This window comes from Canis lupus, chromosome 11, assembly GCF_003254725.2.
Source record: "Canis lupus dingo isolate Sandy chromosome 11, ASM325472v2, whole genome shotgun sequence".
Classification (NCBI taxonomy): domain Eukaryota; kingdom Metazoa; phylum Chordata; class Mammalia; order Carnivora; family Canidae; genus Canis; species Canis lupus.
Window position 1 is genome coordinate 57281241 of NC_064253.1, and position 12007 is coordinate 57293247.

At 45.9% G+C, this 12007-nt stretch overlaps 1 protein-coding gene across 16 annotated transcripts in view; it reads left to right on the plus strand.

Annotated features, from left to right (window-relative positions):
• PLPPR1 (phospholipid phosphatase related 1) overlaps positions 1 to 12007 on the plus strand; it is a 554792-nt gene that overhangs the window by 271165 nt on the left and 271620 nt on the right. The window contains exon 1 of one of the 16 annotated variants that reach the window (XM_035696917.2): positions 5103 to 5254. The exons of 14 other annotated variants lie outside the window; for them this stretch is intronic. The gene's annotated coding sequence lies outside the window, so the exon portion shown is untranslated. Of the gene's footprint in view, positions 1 to 5102; positions 5255 to 7057; positions 7222 to 12007 lie in introns of those variants that run through there. One more of the 16 variants, XM_025432503.3, reaches the window with a different exon arrangement.

Here is a 12007-nt window from a genome sequence, read left to right on the forward strand (position 1 = left end):
GAGGAATTGCATTGAATTTGTAAGCTGCTTTGATGGGGTAAAATTTTTAGATGGGCTGAATTTTGTAACTTTGGGCTGAATGTGTAAAAATGCTCAGCCAGCAGCCAAATGTGTGTGAGTTCAACTCAGTAGAGGCATTGCTCCTATATTGGAGCCTACGTGAGAATGTATTCTTTCTTTATTGGGGTTGAGTTTATCTTTAGAGTGGCAGTTTTCTTAAGGTGCTAGTTATAATTAGAATATATTTACCTGCCCTATTTTAACAGACAGGAATATTGTGCTCACACTATTTTTTTCCATTTTCCTTTAAAATATTCTTCTCATTAAACTTCTAGGGCTGCATAAGTCAGTTTTAGGTTAAAAATAGTATAGTTGCTATTGTTGCCACAGTTCCATGGGGAAAAAACATAGCCAACTTTTTAACAGAAAAGGAAAAAGTAATTTTCTGAAAAATAATTTTCTTAATTCTTAAGATAGTGTGAGAACCAGGCTGACAAGGAGTTCCTGAACTGACAATGGATTAAAATTTCCTGCACCAATTTAATGTTTTTTATTATTTTCCTATAGGCAGGACAGAAGGCAGGATTCTTCAGGTTCTTTCTAACAAACACATTGCTGGTGACAGAGGTGAAGGGCATAAAATGAAGAATTAGACTCGGGGTTGGCAAACTGCAGCTAGTGGGCCAAATCCAGCACACCACCTGTTTTTGTAAAAAAGAGAAAGAAATTGGAACATAGCCATTCTTCTTCTTTTATGCATTGTCTGTGGCTGCAGAGTTGAGTAGTTGTGACGGAGACTGCGTGGTCCACAAAGCCTAAAATATATGCTGTTAGGGAATAGCTTGTTGATCTTTACAGAATCAGCTTGTTGATCCCAGGGATAGACTATTAATAAGTGGTGATTGAGTCATTTAAAAGTAATTTTAGGGGCACCTGGGTGGCTCAATGGTTGAGCGTCTGCCTTTGGTTCGGCTTATAATCCTGGGACCCTGGGATCAAGTCCCGCATCCGGCTGCCCGCAGGGAGCCTGCTTCTCCCTCTGCCTGTGTCTCTGTCTCTTTTTGTGTGTCTCTCATGAATGAGTAAATAAAATCTTTTAAAAAATGGATGACGGGCACTGAGGGGGGCACTTGACGGGATGAGCACTGGGTGTTATTCTGTATGTTGGCAAATTGAACACCAATAAAAAATAAATTTATTATTAAAAAAAAGTAATTTTAAAGATGAGAAAAATGAGAACATCAATAATATTGAGAGTGAAGGATTCCATATTCCATATTGGCAGCTTGGCACAGACCAAAAGGAGAAGGGATCTAGCAGATTAGCCGCTCCTGGTTTACGTAGCCAGCAGACAGAAGATCCTGGCCATGTTATGTTTACAATATGTGAAGTACAAGGCAGGTGGAGTCATTATTCTAACAACTCTAACAACTGGTTATGTTCTCGAAAAAAGATAACAAGTATGGTATTGATGCGGGGTAGAAGTGGGGACTCAACATTAGGGGAACCATGGTAGGTGCCTGGGTCTCGCTTGTGGGGATGTGGAGAACTAGGTAGGATTCACAGCAACAAATGTGCACGGGTCCTGGGGGCTCTGTGCACATGAGGCAGAAACCTGGAATACAAATCATGGTATATGGGGGAACAGAGAAATCAGAGCGGATGAAATAGCAACCAGCATTAGGTTTAGTGGGGGTGAGATGAATCCATAAATAAGAAGAGATTCCTAAAATCTGTATCTGTCAGAGTCCCAGCAAGAAACACAGGACACCCTCAGATGAAGATAATCTGAGGATAGCACCAGGGCTGGTCTGTGTGATTGACAGAATGTGGGAGAAGTAATGCTATGTTACTTCTGAAACCAGCTTATAAAAGACTGAAACTTCTGTCTTTGCGATCACTCTCTCTGTCTCTAAGATCATTCTCCAGAAATTCTTTTACTGGGTGCATGAATGAAAGATAAAACATAAACATAACACCAATCATCTGGTCCTTCCATTCTCCTACTCTTGGCTCAGGTGGTTGTGATTGGAGCTGAGACCTTTTATAGTTTATCTGCCCCTCCCCCATCCCCAAATTCCCATCCATGAAAGCAGAACCAACTTCTTACTGTTCCTTCCTTCACACACAAGACAGTAATAATAGAAGTGCTGGTGGTGAGATCCCTGGGGATGGTCCTTTTCACTTTTGGGATGATTTATTTTGAAGAGAAGAGTTCTAACCATTATTGCCTCAACTATCCTACTTAGAGGGAAGTTAAATAAATCAGAACATTATTCTGGCTGGATTAGGTTGGCTGGCCCAAAGCTATCCTTTGAATGAGACTGCACTTTGAGCCAAAATGCATTTTCTTTCGGAACCAGAAAAATTAAAATGGGCTTGATTTATATGTTTTCAAGGGGATAAAAACTATCTGTAGAAACCTGTTTTGCCTTTCTCATCCAACTTCCAATTTTAGATAATATACACAGGACCTTAAAAGACAGTGTCTATTGACTTTATCATCTATGAGGAGTACCAAGAGTCATGGTTCTTGGGAGTCTTTTTCAAAGTGAACATGTCACCAGGAGAAATTTGTTTTTGGCTATGTATTTATTCATTCACTCTTTAAACATTTATTGAATATACACCACTTGCTTATTTTCATGAGGTACCAGGGCCATAAAAAAGGAATAAATCTCTCCCCTTGAATGGCTCACACCAACCTAAGTGGGGGCAAGTCAGACATAAAGAGAGGACTTAATGTGTCAAGAGTGACAATAAGATTATGGGGATAGTTTTGTAATAGTTTTTTTTCTTAACCTTAAACATATACAATTTTTATTTGTCAAATTATACCCTAATAAAGCTGAAAAAACTTTTGTTTTTTTTTTTCCACATTTTTTTTGAGTATAGTTGACACACAATGTTATGTTAGTTTATGGGATATTAACTAATATCCAGGTTAAAGGATGAAAAAGGATGACATTTGTGACAACAGGGGTGGACCTAGAGAATATTATTCTAAGTGAAATAAGTCAGACAGAGAAAGACAAATGTCATATAATTCACTTATATGTGGAATCCAAAAATCTAAAACAAATGAATAAACAAAAAGCCAAAATATACCCATAAACAGAACAAACTGATGGTTGCCAGAGGGGCCGGGGTGAAGGATGGGAAAATGAGCCAAGAGGAGTGGAAGATACAAGCTTTCAGTTATGGAATGAGTAAATCATGGGAATAAAAGATACAGCATAGGGAACATAGTCAATGGTACTGTAATAGCATTGTATGGAGAGAGATGGTAGCTATACTTGTGGCGAGCAGAGCATAATGTATAAACTTGTTGAATCACTAAGTTTTGTAATAGTTTTTGACATTCATGGAAACATTTTTACTCTTATAATAATAAATCACTAGTTTAGCCCTTACTAAAAAATGTTTGGCATTTTTATCAAACAAGATGGCCATATATATGAAACTTCTATATGAAGAAAAAAACATAAATCTATTTGTCTCATTAGGGTGCTTTTTGAAAATAACAAAAATTATAAGCAGAACAATTCAAATGGAAATGGTAAGTGTATTTCAAAATTATTAGAAAATATTAGAGCAGAATTTATGCATATACTGCATCACCACAGAGTTAAATTATTTCAGCAACATATAACCTAATGGGATTACTTTCATATGATTTTTTTAAGAACTGAGACATCACTATAGCATCTATAACTTTGGAGAGTTTTATGTTCAAACCTTGTATCTATTACTGGTTTTTATTAATCCTAAAATTGTTTTGTATTGAAACTATGCTTTGAACAACTAGTTCTATTTAAAATTTAATAACTAGCTCATTTTAAAAAATATAATTTCATAAGTAGCTGGGCAACAATAATGTGTTATTTTGCTGATATACAAGGTGAGGCAATTAGATGTGTTTGTTGGTGGAGAGAGGTGCAAAGTTTAGGGATTGTCCACTAGGTAAGGGGATGAATTCTACGTCTAAAATCTGAATTTAAGGAGCACTGAAAATACCTGAATACATGAGCCACTGGAAATCTTACCATTAATTTCTCTCAAAACCATCTGCAGATGTGTGCATATTAATTGGCTTCGGGCATTCTGTTACCTAGGAGGAGTAACACATTAGATTGCTAAAATTAGAAGGCAGGCAAAAAAAAAAAAAAAAAAGTGAAAATGCAAGGCTTGATGAGCCAATGTAGGTGGGGTATTGCAGCAAGAGACCCTGATTGCTAAATGGGAAGAGTCCTTAATTTCTGAGAGGTGTGAGTGCCAAAAAGTGCTTGAGGCATATTACTGGAAAACAATGCTACCCCACGCTGATGTCTAGCTCTGAGTGTGGAGGGGTGAGGGTTGGGGTTAGTCACCATTCACACTGCCACACATTTTTTACAGCATGCTTTTCATTTCATGGATTTGAATACATCAGTGATCAGGGTGATGTGTGAGGGGGCGAAGGAGGAAGCCAGAAGGAAAATTGGAAGGCTTGGCTTTCATCTGTTTTATTTGTTTAAGCTTAGAGAAGAAAATTTCCTCAGCCTTTAAAAAAAAATCACAATAATGAGAATGTTAAAACCAAAATAATAATAGCTACAAGTTACAGAGAGCTCGTTATGTACTAAGGACTGGTAAGTGTTTTATGTACATCATCTCATTTATTGTCCCCTGTACTTCCCCTACTTCCCCAAACAGTGAAAATCTCTTCCAGAACTGCTAGCTTACCCTCTCATAGCAGCACCATAAAGGGATTCCACTTTATTTGCAATTCCAATTTGTAAAGTCTCCTTCACCTTTGACCTTGTTGGAGCTGTGAGACTGTGAACAGAGTGTCCCCCAGCAGCAAAAGGAATAGTGTCCCTTTCCTCCTCACCCAAGGCCAGCCTCAGACAAAGGAGAGTATGCTTCTTGGCCAGGAAGCCCTGGACACTTATCATTTGTAGAAAGAAGTGCCTCAGCACCATCTCTCTTGACAGAACTGCAAAGTTGAGACCTGCACCTCCTCCAGCTTTGCCTCTGGGTTCCAGGTCCCACCCACTTCTGGATTCTGAGCCTTCATTCATCTGGAGCTTCTACAGTGCCAGAGCAGGAGAATGGCTTTCCTGCCTCAAGGCCCTGCCAGTGCTAACACCCTGAAATTCCGGTGAACACTATTCACTGCTCTGGTAACACCTGTATTAGATGTCTTCCAAGAAGCCTAGTGTTAAGAGGAAGGCCGGAGAAAAGAGGCGTGGAAGTAGGAGCCCCAAATATTGTGAGTGGTTCATTATAAAGACTGCTGCTTTTCAGGAGAACCTGATCTCCTCCCCCCACCTGGTGGATAGAGACTCAGACTCAGTAAAGAAGATGCTGCAATTCTATTCCTTTGAAAGAACTACTGAGAGAACAACCAGCCACTAACACTCAGGCCACTTTCACTTTTAAAGAACTTTCCCTTCCTCTTGCTCCTTCCTTCCTTCCTTCCTTCCTTCCTTCCTTCCTTCCTTCCTCCCTTCCTCCCTTCCTCCCTTCCTCCATTCTTTGATCCTTAGCTTTGCTTTTGTTGGTGGTATTTAGATATGCTGTTTTCTCTCCTCCGGGTGTGCTTTAGGGTTAGATCTAATTGTCCTGCTGTTCTAGTGTCACTTGGCATTATTATTGGGAAGATGAATGGGATAGGGGTCAGAGTTCAGCAAGTAGGCATCTGCTCGCTTACACTGCATAGAAATGCTCAGAGGTGAGCTTTAATGAAAGCTTGGAAAATATTTGCACAGAGTGGACTAGAGTCTTCTGTCCCTCCAAAGCTGGGATGACCAAAAGGTAGTCCTTGTCTGGAGGGACCAAAAATAAACAAACAGGGGGTAAAAATATATTCACAAGGAGCTCCCTGCTTGGCATGTCTTTTCCTCTGTTGGAAGGGAAATGGAGGGAAAAACAGAGTGATCAAACAGGAAGAAGGTGGAAAATGGAAGCTCTTGAATGGGTCCTAACCACTGGCCTGTTTTGCTCTTAGAACAATCTCACCAGAGAAGAGTTTCCACTCCACTGGCACAGCCTCCCGCCTAGCCTCTCCCCTGGCCTCAGGTTACTGTGCCATCGCCATAGGGGCTCAGGTTCTCCCACTGGACTCTCTTCGTGTGGACGGTTCTTCGACTCTACCCAGAGCCAGGATCCCCACTCAGGAAGAACTGCTTTGGCAGTGGAGGCAAGGGGGACAATGGATCTATTGTTCTTTTGGCCTTCTTGACTAGGGCAAATGTCTCCTCCATCCAACCTTGTCACCCAAGGAGGCTGAGTAAGGAGCCCTAGGAGACTCCTCTTCCTTCTACTCCTGCTTTGTTCCTTGGAAGAGGGTTTTGCGTCCCTTCCGCGCCCTCGCCCCGTCAAACCTGTCTTGGGACTCGAATAGACAGTCGCCCTTTCCTGCTCTTCACAGAGTGGAAGTTGGGAGGGGAAGCAAGCAGCGCAGACCGGGGAACTCCCTTCAGCTTAGGCACGACCTGCCCGCCGCCCGGGCTCCTGCCGGCCCGGGGACGGGGGCGGGGGGGGGCACCACGGGGCCCCAAGCACCGAGGCAAGAGAGCGGGGCGCGGAACGACAGCGAGGGCCCCCCGCGTTCCCCGGAGCGGTCTCCTCGGGATGGAGGGGTGTCCCCGCGCCCGGCGCACCTGCGCGGCTGGGCTTCCCTGCTGCCTCCGGGAACCCCGCCGCACCCCCGGTCCGCTCGGGCCGGCGCAGGCTCTCCCGCCGCAACCCGCAGCGCGCTCGCCTCCCTCTGCCTGCGCTCCGGAGCGAGCGCTCGGGGTCCCGGTCTGAGCATGCGCGGCCGGGCGCCCTCCCCGCCTCTCCTCCGCCGCCCCCCCCGCCCCCTCCCCGCCTGCCTTTTGCTCCTTCCTTTCATTAAACAAACAGGAGATCCTGGAACCTGGACCCTGTGCTCGCGGCGGCGGCGGCGGCGGCGGCGGCGGGCGGGCTGTGGCCCAGGGGCGTCTGTGAGCCCGCGCCCCCGCCCCTCCCGCCCCTCCCGCCCCACGCGCGCGCGCACACTCACACCCGCACTCACACACACACTCGCACAAACACACACTCGTACCCGCCCGCGCCGCGCTCGCCGGCTCGCTCTCCCACGCAGGCGGAATGCAGCAGAGCCCGGGGAGCGCGTCCCCCGCCGCGTGAATGCACCTCGCCCCCGGCAGCCGGACGGCCCAGTAGGGCGCGCGGGGGGACGCGCCGCCGCCAGAGGTGAGTGGGGCGCCCGCGGACGCGGACCGCTCCGGGGCGCGGGGCGCGGGGGGCGCGGGGCGCGGGGGGCGGGCTCCTGGCCCCACGCGGCGGAGCAGGTGGCCCAAACCCGGCTTGCGGCTTTGCAGGTGCAGATGAAGGCGGCGCCCGGGTGTGCGGGGGGAGAGGGCGACCCCAGGGAGGGTCGCCTCCTGCGAGGTGTCAGATGGACCCGGCAGAAAGCTACACCCTCCCTGCTCGTAAACTTTCCGCCCCTGTCATTTGGGAAGCGTGGAGACAAAGGGGGCGTGGAGGCTCCCTCCGTCCGGTTCCACCCTCCGGGCGGCCTTCGGGGCTGCGACGGGAGCCGGCGCGCGGGCGCGGGCGCGGGCGGGGAGGGGGCGCCCTGCCCTGCAGGGGAGCCGGCGCCAAGATCGGGGTCTGTCACCCCGGCTGCAAGCGTCGCCTTTGATTTACCCTCAGGCGTGGACACCTGTCATCCCGCGGCGGCCGCACGCCCCGGGCGCGCCGTGGGGTGGGTGTGCGTGCGGGGCTGTCACCTGCAGAACTGGAGGGGCCGCCTTCGGCTTGCATTCAGCGCGGGGGCCGGAGGCGCCGGGGTGAGGCTCGGGTCAGCGCGGGGATGAATGATGAGTTCCTGAAAGGCTCGCGTAATCACCCCCTGCAAACGCGGGGCGCCGGGACCTCGCCTCCCCCGGGAACCCGCTGCCTTCGCCGCCGGGCGCTGGGCGGCTGCAGCTGGGGGAAGCGGGGGCTTTCTTTTTGCCCTGGGGGTTTTATGACACACACGCGCGCGCACACACACACACACACACACACACACACACACACACAGGTGGAATATGTGGAGGATTCTGGGTTATTTTTCTTTGTGGGGATAGCGTTTTCCCTTTTAACCGCTCCGGCGGGAGAGGTTCTCTGCAGCCCGGTATCGAGCTGGTGTTGAAGACCTCTTAGGTCCCAGGGAAGAGGTTCCCCCCTCTCCCCCCTCCCCCCAAGAAAAAAAAAGGATTTCCTAAAATGCCAGCCCCAGCGGGGCGGGGCGCCCGAGTGCGGAGCGCCGCGGGCACCTGGGAATCGCCTCAAATCTAATGGCCCTTTGAAACGGCAGAGACCGAGTCAGCGTTTGAGGGTCCAGGACTGGGACAAAGGGGACTGCAAGAGGGACAGGCGAGGAGTGACTAGAAGCTCATTAGGGCAGGGAGAGGTCCAGCGGGAGGCAAGGCACCCTGCAGGCTTCCCTGGACTCCCTGACGCTTCCGTGGAGGGTGGCTTTTATTCCTGGATGGGACTCCAGTAGGGAGATTTCTGGAACGTCACATCTGGAGGAGAACAGACTTGGTTATGCCGGAGTTAACCTTTAGCACAGTCATAAATTAATTCTGTAAGTCTAGAGCGGTGCCATGTGCCGAAGTTTCTCCATCTTGACGTTTTGTTTCTACCTGGGATGTGCGGACAGGTGTATTTTTGACGCTTCTATAGCTCAAAACCTCGGAAGAGGAGAGTGTGGGGAACCTGGAAGCCAAGCTGATGCCGACAGAAGAAAATGCTGGAAGCTCAGATCCAGAACTTGTGTCTATGGGTTGTCAGAGAGTGTGCTCTTCATTTTAAGATGATAGGTAGAGGCCATCTCTCTGCTGGTCTGGGGACCCCCCTTTTTTTTATTTTAATTTTTAACATTCTGTAACTTCTTTGAAGTGGGAGAGAACATGATATACATGAAGCTAATAGAGAAAGTTCACACATAAAAGAGACTGACTCACAAGTCAACACAGTCAAAGGTGAAGAAGTTTCTGAGAAACAAGTAAAGGGGGGAGGGGCACTGGGAAGGGAATGCATATTATTAAAACAGCTTCATTCATATGATTTTTTAAAAAGTTTTTATTTAAATTTCAGTTAACACACAGTGTAATATTAGTTTTGGGTGTGCAGCATAGTACACTTCCGTACAGCTTTTATGCTTTTTAAAAAGCTTTTTCTATGCATTTAGTAAGATAGAAATCTGAAAGCTTTTTTTTCTCCTTTTCTTTTTAAACAACTGGTGAAGTGAAGACGCTTCCTGAAATATTTTCAAGTTGATATTGGCATAGAGGGGGTTTAAATATAATTATCAGCATATATCCTTTTTATTTCATAGTGAACAGTATCATCATTTACTTTGCAAAACTTGGCAAGGAAAGATTTAAAAATTGTTGTTGCTTTTTATTAGAGCTCTATTTTCTCTATGATATATTTCCTTTCCCTACATTTGCAATCTCAGTTCCTTTTGATTATATTCAGATTCTATTTCTAAGCGTTTATTGAGCACCTATCATTTAGTGTTGGAGGGCATATAAAAATGTATAACATATTCCAGGCTTGAAAGGGTTTATGATCTAGTTGTAGATACAAGATTAGCGCACATGAAATCATTAGAGAGTAGGATAGCTACGTACTGCACAGTGAGTTCTTAACACGTATGCTGTATACTCCATCCTCCCTCCTGGATTTCCTCAACATTCAGAAAACACACATCAGTTACTTATTATGTGCTGGAGACTGGGGAAAAAAGCAAAACCAAAAAAGCCATAAGGAAGTAAAAAATAGTGCCAGCTTTCAAGGTGGAAGAAATAGGTATTTAGCTAACTATGCTGCAGTCTGTTTAACTGTTATAATTATAGGTTAAATCAAATGCCAGTAGTACAGACATGTGTTTGTTTGCTTGCTTTTCTTCCCCTGGAGCTGAGATATTTTTGAAAAATGAATACTCTTTTACTAGGTAGGGGAGGTTAGAAAGGACAGTCCAAGCAGAGGAAATGTGTAAAAGTGCCCAATGAGTTAGTGTAACTGTAAGCCATCCCGTGTGGCTAGAGCACAGGGTGCTGGTGTGTAGATACAGAGGTGAACAGCACCTGGGTAACATTAATTGACAACTAATGTAATAGAGTCTGTGTTTGGATAGAGATATGCCCAGGATGCTATAAAAGCACCAAAGGAGGGCATCCACCTAAAAGAGGGTGAAAAGATCAAGAAGCTTTCTTAGGGCGGTCGAGGTGAGCTGAATCTTAAAGGACAAGAAGAAGAGAAGGGCTTTCCAGGCAGAAAAAAACTATATGAGAATTGGAAGTAGTTCTGTGTGGCTACAGGGAGAGAAGTGGGTTCTTAACTCCATGGAATAACAAACTGTCATATCAGAGATCAAGTGTGAATGGAAATATCCCAAGCAAAAGAGCTTCAGTTTTATCCAAATGAGTTGGGAAGAGTTTGAAAAAAGGCTGAGACATCAGATTTGCATTCAAGAGAGATGACTGTGACCATAATGTGGAGGATGGATTGGAGGTGGTGAGACTGAAGGCAGGGAGCTTATTGTGGAAATATAGGTGTGAAATGGTGAGGATGGTGGCAGTGGGGGTGGAGAGGTGTCTGGGAGATGAGTGACAAAAGTAAACCGTGCTCATCTAAGGGTCTCCTACCATGTGCTCCCTTGCTACCTTCCACTTCCCCAGCATTCCCTTGTGTGCTCTCCTTTCTGTATTTTGAGGGTAAGGCAGTCACAGCTGAATCTCTAGCATTCATCACAGTCTTGGTGCGGAGTAGGGACTCAATAAATATTTGTTGAATGAAAGCCCGAATCAGTGAATGAGAAGTCCAGTCATGAGGTGATGATTTCTCCATTAGAATAGTAGAAGCTAAATCATGATTCCATTTCTCCAAGGTGATCAACCTTTGAGAGATCAGTAACAAAATGATCCAGGGCGACTGCCTCTGTGAAGAACTTTCCTATGAAATGCCAATAAGAAGCAGTATTGTGACATCACACTTTTTATACGTAAAAAATTGTATCATGAGCCCATCGTGGAAGCAACAGCATTTAGCACGGTTCCTGATTCATAGTAGGATGGCAGTAAATGTGATTTCCCCTTTCCTTTCCCCTTACTTGGCAGAATTTCCTGATTTCATGCGCTTTCCTCAAACTTACAATAGTCTGGGAGTAGGGAGTTTGTAAGCCGCAGGGTCTCATTTAAAGAGCTCATAGCATCTTCGCATCCTGGGATAAGGGCCAGAGCACTCATGTTCCAACCATGCAGCCCTAGGAACTGGGTTCCTTGCTGAACCAAACCCCAGCATATTGGGTTCCAATCTTAAAATCCCAATAGGAGATGTCAGAACAGATAAAAACAGGATAATTTGTTTTCAGGGTAACTACAGGGAGTGAAAGAGAAGAATATCAAATTTTGATAGCATTTTGAGTTTGACCTTGGATGGATAGTGGCAGAGCAGTGGGAATGAAATGATCAGGAGATCAGGGAGCCAAAGACTAAATCTCAGCATTTAGCAAAATTTAGGGATGCAGGAGAGCAACAGTACCATAGAAAGTTCCAGTAGCTTGTCCCAAGTTACCAAGTCAGTAAGTGGCAGAACCAGATCTCAATTTTAATAATCCTACAGTGTCCCTCTCTGCCAAGTGCGTAAATTATCGGATGATTTTAAGTGCAGAGAAGTTGAAAAGACTGAAAATAGGGAACTGAAAAAAAAGACAGTGAAAAGGGGTTCACTGTGACCATTAGGAAACAGCATTAGTATAGCAGCATGCTCAGAAGCTGTATTTCCAGGGGTTGAGTGGGGAATGGGAGGTAAGAAAATCCAGGCAAGGCAAACATCTGGTGGGGGAAGAGTTATGGGGCTGTAGGGAGAAGGTACAGTGAACCTCAAACACAGTTTTTATTAAAGGGGAACTGGCAGGAAGAGCTGGTGTCTAAGGAGAACAAAAGATGTGGGAAATGAGAAGAGACAGAGGAGGAAGGAC